Consider the following 20,030-nt stretch of genomic DNA (forward strand, 5'->3'; position numbering starts at 1 on the left):
TGCAAATACAGAGTTTCAAAATCCCTCAATCAGCCTGGCTGAGAGAAAAATTTCACAACACTGAAAGAAGTTCTCTCACAGATCTAATCAATAAGTGAGGATTCCACCTAGGTGGGGTTGGTTCTTATCACTGGGACATTTGCACCATGACGACTTGATCACCACCTTCTTATATCTACATCTCATCTGATAAGGAATCAGACATTTCGGGAACTAAAAATAACTGTTCCGGGAACCAGAGATGGCCCATCCATCACCAGAAATGGCCCTTCCATCAGAAGAAATGGCCCACTCATCACCCAGGATGGACAATTCATTGGACCCAGGAAAGGCTTTGTGCAGCCCAACTCTGGGACAAGAAAACTTCATGAATATGCTAAAATTATGAGAAGAATAGAATTAATTCGGACTCTGCCCAAAAACTGTATAAGAAGGAACCAGCTGAAGCAGCACTCGTGAACTTGGGAGGTCTGGTGCGATAGAGATCAGATCCATGCGTGTTCACCCAGCTCCGACCCCGGGCTCGGAGCTGCTTTTCTCGATCGTGGCTTTTGAGACCGATATTTCGGTTGTATAATAAATGTTATTTCTTTATCAATTTTGATTGGGCAATTCTGTTTACCTCACAGACCCATCCCCATTCCCCGGGATGGATGCCTCTGAGCCGCCCCCAGCCCCATCTCCCCGTGCCCCTGATATTTTGCAACCTTTTGCGCATGACACCACCCTTCCCCCTCTCGCACCGGCTCGCGGTGCCTCTGACCCCCCCCACCCCACCGCGTCCCACCCCAGTGCGGCGGCCCCGTCCCAGCAAGCCGCCCCGCTGCTGCTGCCCCTCCCTGAACCCACGGAACAAGCATGGTACAACATGGGGCCGGTCCCGCAGAGCCCTGCGCATGCACTGTGGGGCACGGAACAAGCATCTGCCCCTCTCGCCGCTGGCAGGACCCAGCTATCCGCGGCACTGCCCCAGGCTACCGCCCAAGGAGTGGAATTTCCCTCCCCCCCCCCCCCCCCCCCACCAATGGCCCAGGCACCCTGGCAGGCACCGGCACACCCACTCTCTCCCCCCCTAGCTGCATCTTGCGCAATCCCTGATGCTCCCCCTCTCCCTACACCCCCCTCCCCATACCACGGGTTCTTGTGCAATCCCCATCTCCTCCGCTGCTGCGCTAGAGCCCACCGCCCCCCCACACCCTCCTATAGCCCACGCTGACTCCACAGGGAATTGCGAAACCGGCACTACCTGTAACCCGACCTCCCCCCAAACGACCTGCTGCTGTACAACCTCTCTACCCCCATGCTGCCACAACAGACCCCCTTCCCATCCCTCAAACCATCCCCGACCCCGCGCTACCCCTGCCCTGGCTAAAGGAAAGTCGGCATTTCAAAAATGCCACGCTACACCCCCTGTATCCCGGCCCTGCCCTGCCACAGCTTATCCCTCCTGTTCAGATGACAGTAGCAGGAGCTCTGGCTCTGACTCTGAGGATTGATGGGCACAGACACACAGGGAAGCGAACCGGGAGGGAGATTGGGTGTTAGCCAGAAAACCTCAGCCTTTCCAGTCATTATAGGGAAAGGGAGGAGGGGTGGTCCAACTACAAAAACATGGGAACCTATCCCATACAAAGAAATCAAAGAGCTTTGCAAGGCAGCAAAAGAACATGGGAGAGGGTCACATTTCTTTAGAAAGCTATTGGAAGCCACTTTGCCTATACATTAGTACCACATGATATTAAAAACATTATTAATTGCATCCTTTCCCCTGCTGAATATATGTTATGGGAAAGGCATTGGAAAAGACATTTAAAAACACTGTCTGACACTTATGCTAAAGATGCAAATCAGACAGATTGGACAATAGAACAACTGGGTGGAGAAGGTGACCTCCAAAAACCCTCAGATCAAGCTACAATCTTATCTGAAGTAGCATTACAAGACATAGCTATTGCAGCTAAGACATCGCTGTTTCTTACCCCTGATGATTCTGTTCCTACACAATATTTCTCTAACATCAAACAGTCAGCAAATGAAAGCTTCATTCAGTTTGTTGATTGTTTAAAAGCTAGCTTAGAGAAACAGATAGAGAGTCCGGATGGACGAAAAGAACTTTTGGGTAAACTTGCCATGGTAAATGCTAACGAACAATGTAAGAATATCTTGAGGGCCCTACCCATGGACACAGAACCCACAATAGAACAAATGATAGAGAGCTGTACACGACACACATCTGCAGAACACACAGTGACCCAAGCAGTTGTAAAGGGCATCACAGAGGGAGTTTCTGGTGCATTTGCTGCAGCAGTCTCTAAGGAGAACGCCTGCTGTTTCTATTGTGGCGAACTTAGACACTTTATAAAGGACTGCCCACAAAGGTCACCCACCCAGAACCATCGTGCCGCCTACCAAAGGTACCAGAGACAGCAACAGCACCAGCAGCGTCCAAAAAACTTCTATCGGAGCGCGGTGTCAAGGCCCCGCACTCAGACAACAAATCAAAGGCCATACTACCCTGCCCCGGCTGCGAACTCCACATCAGACCACTGACAGCAGACAACTGGACCTCACCCGGCACCATCATCCCAGGCAATCCCAGAACACATGAGAAGGATCCAACACACGGAGCGCTACCGATCGGAACCAGACGCCAACTGGTAACATCACTGCCATTTAACTTTGTTGACAAGCGTTTTTATCATATCCCCACAGGAAAGTACGGACCACAGAACGGCCCATGGGAGATTCTTATCCTAAGCGATACCATCCATGGTCCAGAACAACTCTTTGTATTACCTGAGATACAAACAGTGCAACCTGGACAAGAGATTCTTGTCCAGCTTTGCTGCACGGACACACCTTTCTTTCTCCCACAGGGAACACCGATTGCTCAAGCTTTTTTACTTCCACAGAACCGCCCAGAACAGCTTCCTCTCAATCCTACAGCAATGTGGATAGAGATTGTGGGCTCAAACAAACCGACCATTGAGTGCAGCTTGTTCTGTAAAGGAGAGAGTGTCTACCGCCCAGGGATGCTGGACACTGGAGCAGACGTGACCATCATCACCCGCTCCGAGTGGCCAGGGAATTGGGAACTGGAGCCAGTAGCAGGTATGATCTCCGGGATTGGTGGAGTTGCAGTACCCATGAAAAGCAAACGAAATGTTGTCATCGAAGGACCCGAAGGCAAGATAGCGACCACCCGATCATTCGTGGTAAGAGCCCCCATCACCCTATGGGGCAGAGACCTTCTATCCCAGTGGGGTGCCAGCCTCACCATTCCCAGCCAGGATTTCTGACTGGGGCTACTGAGAAAGGCACACTGCCATCTATTCCCCCGCTCACCTGGAAGACTGACAACCCAAAGTGGACAAGGCAGTGGCCCCTTGAAGAAGAAAAACTCAGTGCGCTGGAAGCCCTGGTAGAAGAGCAACTTGCCAAAGGTCATATCACCGAAACCACAAGCCCTTGGAATTCCCCTGTCTTTGTACTGAAAAAGCCTAGCAAAGACAAATGGAGACTACTCCAGGACCTATGGAAGATCAATGAGGTCATTGAAGACATGGGCCCCCTCCAACCTGGCCTGCCATCACCATCGATGCTGCCCTGAGACTGGCTGCTGGCCATCACAGACATTAAAGACTGTTTCTTTAACATCCCGCTCCATCCCCAGGATGCACCACGGTTCACCTTCTCCATCCCCTCTCTTAACGAACAAGCCCCACTCAGAAGATACCACTGGCTCGTCTTCCCACAAGGCATGAAGAACAGCCTGACCATCTGCCAGTGGTACATCGCCCACATTCTGTCCCCCATCAGGAGCCTATTCCCAGAAGCAATCATTTACCACTATATGGATGACATACTAATCTGTGCATCAGAAAAAACTTACTTGGACAGAACTCTTAAAAAGACAATTGAAGCCATAGAAGAAGCAGGGTTCGAGATTTGTGAGGACAAAGTGCAGCACTCCAGCCCATGGACTTACCTTGGCCTCCAGATCCGGGAGAGAACCATCGTACCCCAGCAACTCACCATCAAAGAGGATCCCAAAACCCTAAGGGACTTACACAGCCTGTGCGGATCCATAAATTGGATACGCCCCCTACTGGGAGTCACAACAGAAGACCTCACTCCCCTCTTCAACCTTCTCTGCAGCAGTGAAGATTTGGACTCTCCACGCGCCCTCACACCTGAAGCCCGAGATACCATCACCAAAGTCCAGGAAGCCCTGTCTTCACGCCAAGCCCATCGCGTTGAACCCAGCCTGCCTCTCCAGTTTGCAGTTCTGGGTAAGGCTCCCCATTTACACGGACTGATCTTCCAATGGGACCCTCAACTCAGAGACCCTTTGTTGATACTTGAATGGGTCTTCACAAGCCATCAGCCTACAAAGACATTAACCACCTTCCAAGAAGTAATGGCACATTTAATAAAAAAGGCCAGAACTCGTCTCCGCTCTCTTGCAGGGTGTGAGTTCGCATGCATATACTTGCCATTGACCACTGAAGATCTGAAGCAGTCACTCCAGACCAATGAGAGCCTCCAGTTAGCCCTAGACAGCTACACAGGCCAAATTTCCATTCACATGCCAAAACATAGATTTTTCTACCGTGATGCAGCTTTTAAATTGAATCCAAAATTAATCCAAAGTAGAAAACTTCTCAAAGCTCTGACCGTCTTTACCAATGGGTCTGGTTCGTCCCATCGGTCTATCATGACATGGAGGCAACCCAATACCCAAAAATGGGAATCTGATATCCAAACAGTAGAGGGATCTCCACAGATTGCTGAGTTAGCAGCTGTTGTCAGAGCCTTTGAAAAGTTTAAAGATGAACCTTTTAATTTGGTCACAGATTCGGCTTATGTCGCTGGTATAGCTATGAGGGCTGAACATGCTTTTCTAAAGGAAGTCTCCAACCAAAAATTATACCAATTGGTTTCTACATTAATTCATTTAATCTCCCACAGGAAACAGCCTACTACATTATGCATGTGAGGTCACACACCGACCTCCCTGGTCCCATTGCCGAAGGGAACAGGAGAGCAGATGCACTGGCCATGCCAGCAGAGACTGCAAATGTCCCTGACATCTGAACAGCTGCCAATTGTGGCAAACCGATGTAACCCACTTCCCATCCTTTGGGAGATCCAAATACGTGCATGTGTCAGTTGACACATTTTCTGGGGCAGTGTTTGTGTCAGCCCATGCAGGGGAAGATGCCGTCATCAAGCATTTCCTCCTTGCCTTCGCCACCCTGGGAGTCCCTGAAGAAATCAAAACAGATAATGGGCCTGCCTACACCTCTCACAAGTTAAAAGATTTCTTCAACCAATGGGGGATAAAACACAAGACAGGCATACCTAGCAATCCCACAGGACAATCCATCGTAGAAAGGAGCCACCAAACCCTCAAAAGAGTCCTCAACCAGCAAAGGAGAGAAACAGAAATCTTGTCTCCCACTGAAAGACTCTGTGAGGCTCTCTATGTCATTACCTTCCTAAATGGTACATCATCAGAGCCTGACCCCCCAGTACTCTGCCACTTCTCAAACTCAACCCAAGCTAAGCTCACAGAGAAGCCACCAGTGCTGATAAAGGACCCTGAATCACACCAGGTCTCTGGGCCTTTCCAATTGATTACCTGGGAGAGAGGCTACGCTTGTGTCCAGCTACCATCCAGCCCAAAGTGGTTCCCAGGAAAAAGTATAAAACCATACCTAGGCCCTACAAACACTGCTCCTACAAACACCAACAAGAACTCTCCTGAGACGAATACAGGACCTCCCCAAAACCAGACCAGCTCTGCATGGAGACAAAAACGTCGCCGGATGCCCACCAACCAGGAAAAAGATCGTCCCACCACACGGCAGCAGACGAAACAGAAAGCTGAACAAGAAGCTATGGCAAAAGTCAAGCTGTAGGCCAGACACAGCCTGAAAAACTGATCCTTAGTTTATATGTTATCACCCCTTGTTACCCCAAAATATCCCCTTCCCTCAACCCTTGTCAAACCTCCCTAAACCCCGAAACTTCCCTTCTCACCACAAAGCTAACAAATCTTGCTTATATTCCCTCTCAGAAGCCCCATCCCTCTCCAAAGATGAAATGTATCTACGTTGATGCTATCCTCACCACAGACTCTATGACCTAACAGTAGACAATGACCTTTTTGGACGATAGGGAATAACTGGATGGATTTCATCTTTGATTAAGGGAGCTTTGTGGGTACTCATTGTAATCATTACTGGGTTACTTATGTTCTCTTCCCTCCTACGTTGCTGTAGAAAGGCTGCCAGGAACGCCTTTTTAATAAATACAGAAGAGGGAGTTGTGGGGTATGCCCAGCCCCTGCCCTGGAGGGATCTCTGCTGAGATAAGAGATTACGTATTCGCCCAGCAGGACTCCCTGGAAAGGCAACCACTGCTTTGGTCATGGCGAGAAAAGACAGACCCACAATCCTTTAGGAGACTCTATGCAGATCCTTTGTAACCCATTGGCCTTCACCCATCCCCTGTATCCCTATAAAAGCAAGCCCTCTGCCCCTGTGGAGAGAGAGCTCTCATCCCTGGCTTTCCCCTTCGCCGGAGGGGACCAACAATTAAGCTACCTTCCGTGCAGAACCAGCCACACAAGCCTCTCGTCTCTCTCTCGGGTCTGGTCTGGACTGGAGGCTGCCCTGCAGAGCTGAGCTGGAATCACAAGCTGATAATCACTAAAGAGCTGACAGCCTCTGCAAGGGCCCCTCTGCCAGCAACTGAGGGAAGACACATGGCCTCGAGAAGCCGATTCTTTCGGGACCATCTCCCCCGACCGGTCACCTCTTCCTGGGTCAGAGCTAATACCCCATCACCAGCTGTAAAAATATCCCTAACATGCAGATCTCCCTAATCCTGCTCCACCACTGCTGACATCAGGGAATTCACTGGAAATGCAAACACCTGCCTTTCCTGCTGGAGGATCGCGTCTGGCAGCTGTCTGAGCCTCTTCACCTTTGGCAACAGCACTACCACCTTCGAGTCATGGACCGGCAACTGGCAGCTCCAGGACACTTGCTGCTCCTAGGATGCTTTCATCTGGGAAAATTTTCTTGAAAACAACCTTGCTACAGTTTCTACATTCAGGCCTTTCGTGGCCATCTGCATCCGCGGCCACAAGCAGGTTCTGAAGATCAACGTGCCTCTAGGGCACCAGGGACTCCTGTCTGTGGACAAAGAAAACAAAGACAACTTGTAAGAAGGGAACCTGGAGCTTCTAGTTAGAAGAGAAAGGACTATTCAATCAAGGCAGGGCCAAGGGAGGAAACTTTCTAAAATGGAACAAGCAGCAGAAGCACAGTACTTTTGCAGAAGAAATTCCCCTCCCAGCACTTGGCTTAAGGAAAAAGCCTGATGTTGCTATGAGAGACTTGAGTTCATGTCTACTATTGGGGAGCAGACGTCTGAACATTTAGAGTATTGGCGCTCCAGGCTCACGCTATTCAAACCGGAAAGTGAAACTATTCTAACAGAAGGGATGATTGCAAGAAATGTTTCTGTTTACACCACGAATGCCGACCATCCATCATTCTTACCTTGCACCTGTCCAAAGGCCTTCCTCCATCTGCGCTCCGGCAACTCTCACCCAGGCAAGGGCAGGGATGGAGGCTCTTGCCACAAGTAGCCCAAGCGCGGACATCTTCCTCATCCTGATCTTCCACTGCTGACATCTAGGAATTCCCTGGAGCTGCAAACACTTGCCTTTGCTGCTCAAGGATCTTCTCTAGCACCATGCCAAATGCTTTCTCCTATGGCAGCGCTGCAGCATCCTGCGAGTCACGGACTGGAACTGGCACCTCCAGCAAAGTTGCTCCTGGGAAACATCCCTCAGCCATTCCCTTACTGCAATGAGCTGGACTCCTACTCCTCTGCAATGCTCTTCCTGGACAGGTGCATCCTCAGCAACGAGACGGTTCTGCTGAGAGCCGCGGCTCTGAGGGAGCAGCCAGTCCTGCCAAAAGGCCTTCCTCCGTCTCCAGTCCCGCAGCTCCCACGGAGGCACTGGGAGCCTTGGACACTCTTGCCACAAGTAGCCCAAGCGTCAAGATCTTCCTCATCCTGCTCCTCCACTGCTGACGGCAGGGAATTCCCTGGAGCTGCAAACACCTGCCTTTGCTGCTCGAGGATCATGTCTGGCAGCTCTCTCAGCCTCTTCATCTTTGGCTGCGCCACAGCATCCTAGGAGTCATATACTGGCAACTGGCACCTCCAGGACACTTGCTGCTCCTAGGATGCTTTTCTCTGGGAAAATCTTCTTGCACACGACATTGCTGCCGATTTTACTTCTAGGCCTTTCGTGGCCATCTGCATCCGCAGCCACAAGCAGGTTCTGATGATCGACATGGCTCTGGGAGAGCAGGGACTCCTGTCTGTGGACAAAGAAAACAAAGACAACTTGTAAGAAGAAAACCTGGAGCTTCTAGATAGAAGACAAAGGACTATTCAATCAAGGCAGGGCCAAAGCAGGAAACTTTCTAAAATGGAACAAGCAGCAGAAGCACAGTAGTTTTGCAGAAGAAATTCCCCTCCCAGCACTTGGCTTAAGGAAAAAGTCTGATGTTTCTATGAGAGACTTGAGTTCATGTCTACTATTGGATAGCAGACATCTGAACATTTAGACTACTGGCTTTCCAGGCTCACGCAATTCAAACCGGAATGTCAAACTATTTCAAAAGCTAGAGATGCTTGGAAGAAATGTTTCTGTACTCACCACAACTGGGGACCATGCATCATTCTTACCTTGCACCTGTCCAAAGGCCTTCCTCCGTCTCCAGTCCTGCCGCTCTCACGGAGGCACTGGGAGCCTCGGACACTCTTGCCACAAGTAGCCCAAGCGTGGACATCTTCCTCATCCTGCTCCTCCACTGCTGACGTCAGGGAATTCCTTGGAGCTCCCAACATCTGCCTTTCCAGCTGGAGGATCATGTCTGGCAGCTCTCTGAGCCTCTTCGCCTTTGGCAGCGCCACAGCATCCTAGGAGTCATATACTGGCAACTGGCACCTCCAGGACACTTGCTGCTCCTAGGATGCTTTTCTCTGGGAAAATCTTCTTGCATACAACCTTGCTCCAGTTTTTACTTCTAGGCCTTTCGTGGCCATCTGCATCCTCAGCCACAAGCAGGTTCTGATGATCAACAGGGCTCTGGGAGAGCAGGGACTCCTGTCTGTGGACAAAGAAAACAAAGACAACTTGTAAGATTAAAACCTGGAGCTTCTAGTTAGAAGAGAAAGGACTATTCAATCAAGGCAGGGCCAAGGGAGGAAACTTTCTAAAATGGAACAAGCAGCAGAAGCACAGTAGTTTTGCAGAAGAAATTCCCCTCCCAGCACTTGGCTTAAGGAAAAAACCTCATGTTTCTATGAGAGACTTGAGTTCATGTCTACTATAGGGTAGCAGACATCTGAACATTTAGACTATTGGCTTTCCAGGCTCACACTATTCAAACCGGAAAGTGAAACTACTCTAAAAGCTAGAGGCGATTGCAAGAAATGTTTCTGCTCGCACCACGACTGCCGACCATGCATCATTCTTACCTTGCACCTGTCCAAAGGCCTTCCTCCGTCTGCGCTCTGGCAACTCTCACCCAAGCTCGGGCAGGGATGGAGGCTCTTGCCACAAGTAGCCCAAGCCTGGAGATATTCCTCATCCTGATCTTCCACTGCTGACATCTAGGAATTCCCTGGAGCTGCAAACACCTGCCTTTGCTGCTCGAGGATCTTCTCTAGCACCATGCCAAATGCCTTCTCCTATGGCAGTGCTGCAGCATCCTGCGAGCCATGGACTGGAACTGGCACCTTCAGCATAGTTGCTCCTGGGAAACATCCTTCAGCCATTCCCTTACTGCAATGAGCTGGACTCCTACTCCTTTGCAAGGCTCTTCCTGGATAGGTGCATCCTCAGCAATGAGACGGTTCTGCTGAGAGCCACGGCTCTGAGGGAGCAGCCAGTCCTGCCCAAAGGCCTTCCTCCGTCTCCACTCCTGCAGCTCCCACGGAGGCACTGGGAGCCTTGGACACGCTTGCCACAAGTAGCCCAAGCGTCGAGATCTTCCTCATCCTGCTCCTCCACTGCTGACATCAGGGAATTCCCTGGAGCTCCCAACATCTGCCTTTCCTGCTCGAGGATCGTGTCTGGCAGCTCTCTGAGCCTCTTACATTTTGGAAGCGCAACAGCATCCTAGGAGTCATATACTGGCAACTGGCAGCTCCAGGACACTTGCTGCTCCTAGGATGCTTTTCTCTGGGAAAATCTTCTTGCACACAACCTTGCTGCAGATTTTACTTCTAGGCCTTTCGTGGCCATCTGCATCCGCGGCCACAAGCAGCTTCTGATGATCGACATGGCTCTGGGAGAGCAGGGACTCCTGTCTGTGGACAAAGAAAACAAAGACAACTTGTAAGATTAAAACCTGGAGCTTCTAGTTAGAAGAGAAAGGACTATTCAATCAAGGCAGAGCCAAGGGAGGAAACTTTCTAAAATGGAACAAGCAGCAGAAGCACAGTAGTTTTGCAGAAGAAATTCCCCTCCCAGCACTTGGCTTAAGGAAAACGCCTGATGTTTCTGTGAGAGACATGAGTTCATGTCTACTATTGGGTACCAGACATCTGAACATTTAGACTATTGGCTTTCCAGGCTCACGCTATTCAAACCGGAAAGTGAAACTACTCTAACAGTAGGGATGATTGCAAGAAATGTTCCTGTTTACACCACGACTGCCGACCATGCATCATTCTAACTTTGCACCTGTCCAAAGGCCTTCCTCCATCTGCGCTCCGGCAACTCTCACCCAGGCAAGGGCAGGGATAGAGGCTCTTGCCACAAGTAGCCCAAGCGTGGACATCTTCCTCATCCTGCTACTCCACTGCTGACGTCAGGGTATTCCCTGGAGCTGCAAACACCTGCCTTTGCTGCTCGAGGACCTTCTCTAGCACCATGCAAAACCCCTTCTCCTATGGCAGCGCTGCAGCATCCTGCGAGCCATGGACTGGAACTGGCACCTTCAGCATAGTTGCTCCTGGGAAACATCCTTCAGCCATTCCCTTACTGCAATGAGCTGGACTCCTACTCCTTTGCAAGGCTCTTCCTGGACAGGTGCATCCTCAGCAATGAGACGGTTCTGCTGAGAGCCATGGCTCTGAGGGAGGAGCCAGTCCTGTCCAAAGGCCTTCCTCTGACTCCACTCCTGCAGCTCTCACGGAGGCACTGGGAGCCTTGGACACTCTTGCCACAAGTAGCCCAAGCGTCGAGATCTTCCGCATCCTGCTCCTCCACTGCTGACATCAGGGAATTCCCTGGAGCTCCTAAAATCTGCCTTTCCTGCTCGAGGATCGTGTCTGGCAGCTCGCTGAGCCTCTTCGCCTTTGGCAGCGCCACAGCATCCTGAGAGTCATATACTGGAAACTGGCAGCTCCAGGACACTTGCTGCTCCTAGGATGCTTTTCTCTGGGAAAATCTTCTTGGACACGACATTGCTCCAGTTTTTACTTCTAGGCCTTTCGTGGCCATCTGCATCCGCAGCCACAAGCAGCTTCTGATGATCGACATGGCTCTGGGAGAGCAGGGACTCCTGTCTGTGGACAAAGAAAACAAAGACAACTTGTAAGAAGAAAACCTGGAGCTTCTAGATAGAAGACAAAGGACTATTCAATCAAGGAAGGGCCAAGGGAGGAAACTTTCTAAAATGGAACAAGCAGCAGAAGCACAGTAGTTTTGCAGAAGAAATTCCCCTCCCAGCACTTGGCTTAAGGAAAAAACCTCATGTTTCTATGAGAGACTTGAGTTCATGTCTACTACTGGGTACCAGACATCTGAACATTTAGACTATTGGCTTTCCAGGCTCACGCTATTCAAACCTGAAAGTGAAACTACTCTAACAGTAAGGATGATTGCAAGAAATGTTTCTGTTTACACCACGACTGCCGACCATGCATCATTCTTACCTTGCACCTGTCCAAAGGCCTTCCTCCATCTGCGCTTCGGCAACTCTCACCCAGGCAAGGGCAGGGATGGAGGCTCTTGCCACAAGTAGCCCAAGCGTGGACATCTTCCTCATCCTGCTACTCCACTGCTGACGTCAGGGTATTCCCTGGAGCTGCAAACACCTGCCTTTGCTGCTCGAGGATCTTCTCTAGCACCATGCCAAACCCCTTCTCCTATGGCAGAGCTGCAGCATCCTGCGAGCCACGGACTGGAACTGGCACCTCCAGCAAAGTTGCTCCTGGGAAACATCCCTCAGCCATTCCCTTACTGCAATGAGCTGGACTCCTACTCCTCTGCAATGCTCTTCCTGGACAGGTGCATCCTCAGCAATGAGACGGTTCTGCTGAGAGCCATGGCTCTGAGGGAGCAGCCAGTCCTGCCCAATGGTTGTCCTCCGTCACCAGTCCTGCAGCTCCCACGGAGGCACTGGGAGCCTTGGACACTCTTGCCACAAGTAGCCCAAGCGTGGACATCTTCCTCATCCTGCTCCGCTACTGCTGACGACAGGGAATTCCCTGGAGCTGCAAACATTTGCCTTTGCTGCTCGAGGACCTTCTCTAGCACCATGCCAAATGCCTTCTCCTGTGGCAGTGCTGCAGCATCCTGTGAGTGACGGACTGGAACTGGCAACTCCAGCAAAGTTGCTCCTGGGAAACATCCCTCAGCCATTCCCTTACTGCAATGAGCTGGACTCCTACTCTCTGCAATGCTCTTCCTGGACAGGTGCATCCTCAGCAATGAGACGATTCTGCTGAGAGCCGCGGCTCTGAGGGAGCAGCCAGTCCTGCCAAAAGGCCTTCCTCCGTCTCCAGTCCTGCAGCTCTCACGGAGGCACTGGGAGCCTTGGACACTCTTGCCACAAGTAGCCCAAGCGTGGACATCTTCCTCATCCTGCTCCTCCACTGCTGACGTCAGGGAATTCCCTGGAGCTCCCAACATCTGCCTTTCCTCCTCAAGGATTGTGTCTTTCAGCTCTCTGACCCTCTTCGCCTTTGGCTGCACCACAGCATCCTAGGAGTCATATACTGGCAACTGGCACCTCCAGGACACTTGCTGCTCCTAGGATGCTTTTCCCTGGGAAAATCTTCTTGCACACGACATTGCTGCAGTTTTTACTCCTAGGCCTTTCGTAGCCATCTGCATCCGCAGCCACAAGCAGCTTCTGATGATCGACATGGCTCTGGGGGAGCAGGGACTCCTGTCTGTGGACAAAGAAAACAAAGACAACTTGTAAGAAGGGAACCTGGAGCTTCTAGTTAGAAGAGAAAGGACTATTCAATCAAGGCAGGGCCAAGGGAGGAAACTTTCTAAAATGGAACAAGCAGAAGAAGCAGAGCAGTTTTGCAGAAGAAATTCCCCTCCCAGCACTTGGCTTAATGAAAAAGCCTGATGTTGCTATGAGAGACTTGAGTTCATGTCTACTATTGGGGAGCAGACGTCTGAACATTTAGACTATTGGCGCTCCAGGCTCACGCTATTCAAACCGGAAAGTGAAACTATTCTAACAGAAGGGATGATTGCAAGAAATGTTTCTGTTTACACCACGAATGCCGACCATCCATCATTCTTACCTTGCACCTGTCCAAAGGCCTTCCTCCATCTGCGCTCTGGCAACTCTCACCCAGGCAAGGGCAGGGATGGAGGCTCTTGCCACAAGTAGCCCAAGCGCGGACATCTTCCTCATCCTGATCTTCCACTGCTGACACCTAGGAATTCCCTGGAGCTGCAAACACTTGCCTTTGCTGCTCGAGGATCTTCTCTAGCACCATGCAAAATGCCTTCTCCTATGGCAGCGCTGCAGCATCCTGCGACTCACGGACTGGAACTGGCACCTCCAGCAAAGTTGCTCCTCGGAAACATCCCTCAGCCATTCCCTTACTGCAATGAGCTGGACTCCTACTCCTCTGCAATGCTCTTCCTGGACAGGTGCATCCTCAGAAACGAGACGGTTCTGCTGAGAGCCACGGCTCTGAGGGAGCAGCCAGTCCTGCCAAAAGGCCTTCCTCCGTCTCCAGTCCCGCAGCTCCCACGGAGGCACTGGGAGCCTTGGACACTCTTGGACAAGTAGCCCAAGCGTGGACATCTTCCTCATCCTGCTCCTCCACTGCTGACGGCAGGGAATTCCCTGGAGCTGCAAACACCTGCCTTTGCTGCTCGAGGATCATGTCTGGCAGCTCTCTGAGCCTCTTCATCTTTGGCTGCGCCACAGCATCCTTGGAGTCATATACTGGCAACTGGCAGCTCCAGGACACTTGCTGCTCCTAGGATGCTTTTCTCTGGGAAAATCTTCTTGCACACAACCTTGCTGCAGATTTTACTTCTAGGCCTTTCGTGGCCATCTGCATCCGCGGCCACAAGCAGCTTCTGATGATCGACATGGCTCTGGGAGAGCAGGGACTCCTGTCTGTGGACAAAGAAAACAAAGACAACTTGTAAGATTAAAACCTGGAGCTTCTAGTTAGAAGAGAAAGGACTATTCAATCAAGGCAGGGCCAAGGAGGAAACTTTCTAAAATGGAACAAGCAGCAGAAGCACAGTAGTTTTGCAGAAGAAATTCCCCTCCCAGCACTTGGCTTAAGGAAAACGCCTGATGTTTCTGTGAGAGACATGAGTTCATGTCTACTATTGGGTACCAGACATCTGAACATTTAGACTATTGGCTTTCCAGGCTCACGCTATTCAAACCGGAAAGTGAAACTACTCTAACAGTAGGGATGATTGCAAGAAATGTTCCTGTTTACACCACGACTGCCGACCATGCATCATTCTAACCTTGCACCTGTCCAAAGGCCTTCCTCCGTCTGCGCTCCGGCAACTCTCACCCAGGCAAGGGCAGGGATAGAGGCTCTTGCCACAAGTAGCCCAAGCATGGACATCTTCCTCATCCTGCTACTCCACTGCTGACGTCAGGGTATTCCCTGGAGCTGCAAACACCTGCCTTTGCTGCTCGAGGACCTTCTCTAGCACCATGCCAAACCCCTTCTCCTATGGCAGCGCTGCAGCATCCTGCGAGCCATGGACTGGAACTGGCACCTTCAGCATAGTTGCTCCTGGGAAACATCCTTCAGCCATTCCCTTACTGCAATGAGCTGGACTCCTACTCCTTTGCAAGGCTCTTCCTGGACAGGTGCATCCTCAGCAATGAGACGGTTCTGCTGAGAGCCATGGCTCTGAGGGAGGAGCCAGTCCTGTCCAAAGGCCTTCCTCTGACTCCACTCCTGCAGCTCTCACGGAGGCACTGGGAGCCTTGGACACTCTTGCCACAAGTAGCCCAAGCGTGGACATCTTCCTCATCCTGCTCCTCCACTGCTGACATCAGGGAATTCCCTGGAGCTCCTAAAATCTGCCTTTCCTGCTCGAGGATCGTGTCTGGCAGCTCGCTGAGCCTCTTCGCCTTTGGCAGCGCCACAGCATCCTGAGAGTCATATACTGGAAACTGGCAGCTACAGGACACTTGCTGCTCCTAGGATGCTTTTCTCTGGGAAAATCTTCTTGGACACGACATTGCTCCAGTTTTTACTTCTAGGCCTTTCGTGGCCATCTGCATCCGCAGCCACAAGCAGCTTCTGATGATCGACATGGCTCTGGGAGAGCAGGGACTCCTGTCTGTGGACAAAGAAAACAAAGACAACTTGTAAGAAGAAAACCTGGAGCTTCTAGATAGAAGACAAAGGACTATTCAATCAAGGAAGGGCCAAGGGAGGAAACTTTCTAAAATGGAACAAGCAGCAGAAGCACAGTAGTTTTGCAGAAGAAATTCCCTTCCCAGCACTTGGCTTAAGGAAAAAACCTCATGTTTCTATGAGAGACTTGAGTTCATGTCTACTACTGGGTAGCAGACATCTGAACATTTAGACTATTGGCTTTCCAGGCTCACGCTATTCAAACCTGAAAGTGAAACTACTCTAACAGCAAGGATGATTGCAAGAAATGTTTCTGTTTACACCACGACTGCCGACCATGCATCATTCTTACCTTGCACCTGTCCAAAGGCCTTCCTCCATCTGCGCTTCGGCAACTCTCACCCAGGCAAGGGCAGGGATGGAGGCTCTTGCCACAAGTAGCCCAAGCGTGGACATCTTCCTCATCCTGCTACTCCACTGCTGACGTCAGGGTATTCCCTGGAGCTGCAAACACCTGCCTTTGCTGCTCGAGGATCTTCTCTAGCACCATGCAAAACCCCTTCTCCTATGGCAGAGCTGCAGCATCCTGCGAGCCACGGACTGGAACTGGCACCTCCAGCAAAGTTGCTCCTGGGAAACATCCCTCAGCCATTCCCTTACTGCAATGAGCTGGACTCCTACTCCTCTGCAATGCTCTTCCTGGACAGGTGCATCCTCAGCAATGAGACGGTTCTGCTGAGAGCCACGGCTCTGAGGGAGCAGCCAGTCCTGCCCAATGGTTGTCCTCCGTCACCAGTCCTGCAGCTCCCACGGAGGCACTGGGAGCCTTGGACACTCTTGCCACAAGTAGCCCAAGCGGGGACATCTTCCTCATGCTGCTCCGCTACTGCTGACGACAGGGAATTCCCTGGAGCTGCAAACATTTGCCTTTGCTGCTCGAGGATCTTCTCTAGCACCATGCAAAATGCCTTCTCCTATGGCAGTGCTGCAGCATCCTGTGAGTGACGGACTGGAACTGGCAACTCCAGCAAAGTTGCTCCTGGGAAACATCCCTCAGCCATTCCCTTACTGCAATGAGCTGGACTCCTACTCTCTGCAATGCTCTTCCTGGACAGGTGCATCCTCAGCAATGAGACGATTCTGCTGAGAGCCGCGGCTCTGAGGGAGCAGCCAGTCCTGCCAAAAGGCCTTCCTCCGTCTCCAGTCCTGCAGCTCTCACGGAGGCACTGGGAGCCTTGGACACTCTTGCCACAAGTAGCCCAAGCGTGGACATCTTCCTCATCCTGCTCCTCCACTGCTGACGTCAGGGAATTCCCTGGAGCTCCCAACATCTGCCTTTCCTCCTCGAGGATTGTGTCTTTCAGCTCTCTGACCCTCTTTGCCTTTGGCTGCACCACAGCATCCTAGGAGTCATATACTGGCAACTGGCACCTCCAGGACACTTGCTGCTCCTAGGATGCTTTTCCCTGGGAAAATCTTCTTGCACACGACATTGCTGCAGTTTTTACTCCTAGGCCTTTCGTAGCCATCTGCATCCGCAGCCACAAGCAGCTTCTGATGATCGACATGGCTCTGGGGGAGCAGGGACTCCTGTCTGTGGACAAAGAAAACAAAGACAACTTGTAAGAAGGGAACCTGGAGCTTCTAGTTAGAAGAGAAAGGACTATTCAATCAAGGAAGGGCCAAGGGAGGAAACTTTCTAAAATGGAACAAGCAGAAGAAGCAGAGCAGTTTTGCAGAAGAAATTCCCCTCCCAGCACTTGGCTTAATGAAAAAGCCTGATGTTGCTATGAGAGACTTGAGTTCATGTCTACTATTGGGGAGCAGACGTCTGAACATTTAGACTATTGGCGCTCCAGGCTCACGCTATTCAAACCGGAAAGTGAAACTATTCTAACAGAAGGGATGATTGCAAGAAATGTTTCTGTTTACACCACGAATGCCGACCATCCATCATTCTTACCTTGCACCTGTCCAAAGGCCTTCCTCCATCTGCGCTCTGGCAACTCTCACCCAGGCAAGGGCAGGGATGGAGGCTCTTGCCACAAGTAGCCCAAGCGCGGACATCTTCCTCATCCTGATCTTCCACTGCTGACACCTAGGAATTCCCTGGAGCTGCAAACACTTGCCTTTGCTGCTCAAGGATCTTCTCTAGCACCATGCAAAATGCCTTCTCCTATGGCAGCGCTGCAGCATCCTGCGACTCACGGACTGGAACTGGCACCTCCAGCAAAGTTGCTCCTGGGAAACATCCCTCAGCCATTCCCTTACTGCAATGAGCTGGACTCCTACTCCTCTGCAATGCTCTTCCTGGACAGGTGCATCCTCAGAAACGAGACGGTTCTGCTGAGAGCCACGGCTCTGAGGGAGCAGCCAGTCCTGCCAAAAGGCCTTCCTCCGTCTCCAGTCCCGCAGCTCCCACGGAGGCACTGGGAGCCTTGGACACTCTTGGACAAGTAGCCCAAGCGTGGACATCTTCCTCATCCTGCTCCTCCACTGCTGACGGCAGGGAATTCCCTGGAGCTGCAAACACCTGCCTTTGCTGCTCGAGGATCATGTCTGGCAGCTCTCTGAGCCTCTTCATCTTTGGCTGCGCCACAGCATCCTTGGAGTCATATACTGGAAACTGGCAGCTACAGGACACTTGCTGCTCCTAGGATGCTTTTCTCTGGGAAAATCTTCTTGCATACGACCTTGCTCCAGATTTTACTTCTAGGTCTTTCGTGGCCATGTGCATCCGCGGCCACGAGCAGCTTCTGATGATCGACATGGCTCTGGGAGAGCAGGGACTCCTGTCTGTGGACAAAGAAAACAAAGACAACTTGTAAGAAGAAAACCTGGAGCTTCTAGTTAGAAAAAAAAGGACTATTCAATCAAGGCAGGGCCAAGGGAGGAAACTTTCTAAAATGGAACAAGCAGCAGAAGCACAGTAGTTTTGCAGAAGAAATTCCCCTCCGAGCACTTGGCTTAAGGAAAAAGCCTGATGTTTCTATGAGAGACTTGAGTTCATGTCTACTATTGGGTACCAGACATCTGAACATTTAGACTATTGGCTTTCCATGCTCACGCTATTCAAACCTGAAAGTGAAACTACTCTAACAGTAGGGATGATTGCAAGAAATGTTTCTGTTTACACCACGACTGCCGACCATGCATCATTCTTACCTTGCACCTGTCCAAAGGCCTTCCTCCGTCTGCGCTCTGGCAACTCTCACCCAGGCAAGGGCAAGGATGGAGGCTCTTGCCACAAGTAGCCCAAGCGTGGACATCTTCCTCATCCTGCTACTCCACTGCTGACGTCAGGGTATTCCCTGGAGCTGCAAACACCTGCCTTTGCTGCTCGAGGACCTTCTCTAGCACCATGCCAAACCCCTTCTCCTATGGCAGTGCTGCAGCATCCTGCGAGCCATGGACTGGAACTGGCACCTTCAGCATAGTTGCTCCTGGGAAACATCCTTCAGCCATTCCCATACTGCAATGAGCTGGACTCCTACTCCTTTGCAAGGCTCTTCCTGGATAGGTGCATCCTCAGCAATGAGACGGTTCTGCTGAGAGCCATGGCTCTGAGGGAGGAGCCAGTCCTGTCCAAAGGCCTTCCTCCGTCTCCACTCCTGCAGCTCTCACGGAGGCACTGGGAGCCTTGGACACTCTTGCCACAAGTAGCCCAAGCGTGGACATCTTCCTCATCCTGCTCCTCCACTGCTGACGGCAGGGAATTCCCTGGAGCTGCAAACACCTGCCTTTGCTGCTCGAGGATCATGTCTGGCAGCTCTCTGAGCCTCTTCGCCTTTGGCAGCGGCACAGCATCCTGAGAGTCATATACTGGAAACTGGCAGCTACAGGACACTTGCTGCTCCTAGGATGCTTTTCTCTGGGAAAATCTTCTTGCACACGACATTGCTCCAGATTTTACTTCTAGGCCTTTTGTGGCCATCTGCATCCGCAGCCACAAGCAGGTTCTGATGATCGACATGGCTCTGGGAGAGCAGGGACCCCTGTCTGTGGACAAAGAAAACAAAGACAACTTGTAAGAAGAAAACCTGGAGCTTCTAGTTAGAAGAGAAAGGACTATTCAATCAAGGCAGGGCCAAGGGAGGAAACTTTCTAAAATGGAACAAGCAGAAGAAGCAGAGCAGTTTTGCAGAAGAAATTCCCCTCCCAGCACTTGGCTTAATGAAAAAGCCTGATGTTGCTATGAGAGACTTGAGTTCATGTCTACTATTGGGGAGCAGACGTCTGAACATTTAGACTATTGGCTTTCCAGGCTCACGCTATTCAAACCGGAAAGTGAAACTATTCTAACAGAAGGGATGATTGCAAGAAATGTTTCTGTTTACACCACGAATGCCGACCATCCATCATTCTTACCTTGCACCTGTCCAAAGGCC

The sequence above is a fragment of the Aphelocoma coerulescens genome, chromosome 12, assembly GCF_041296385.1.
Source record: "Aphelocoma coerulescens isolate FSJ_1873_10779 chromosome 12, UR_Acoe_1.0, whole genome shotgun sequence".
NCBI lineage: Eukaryota > Metazoa > Chordata > Aves > Passeriformes > Corvidae > Aphelocoma > Aphelocoma coerulescens.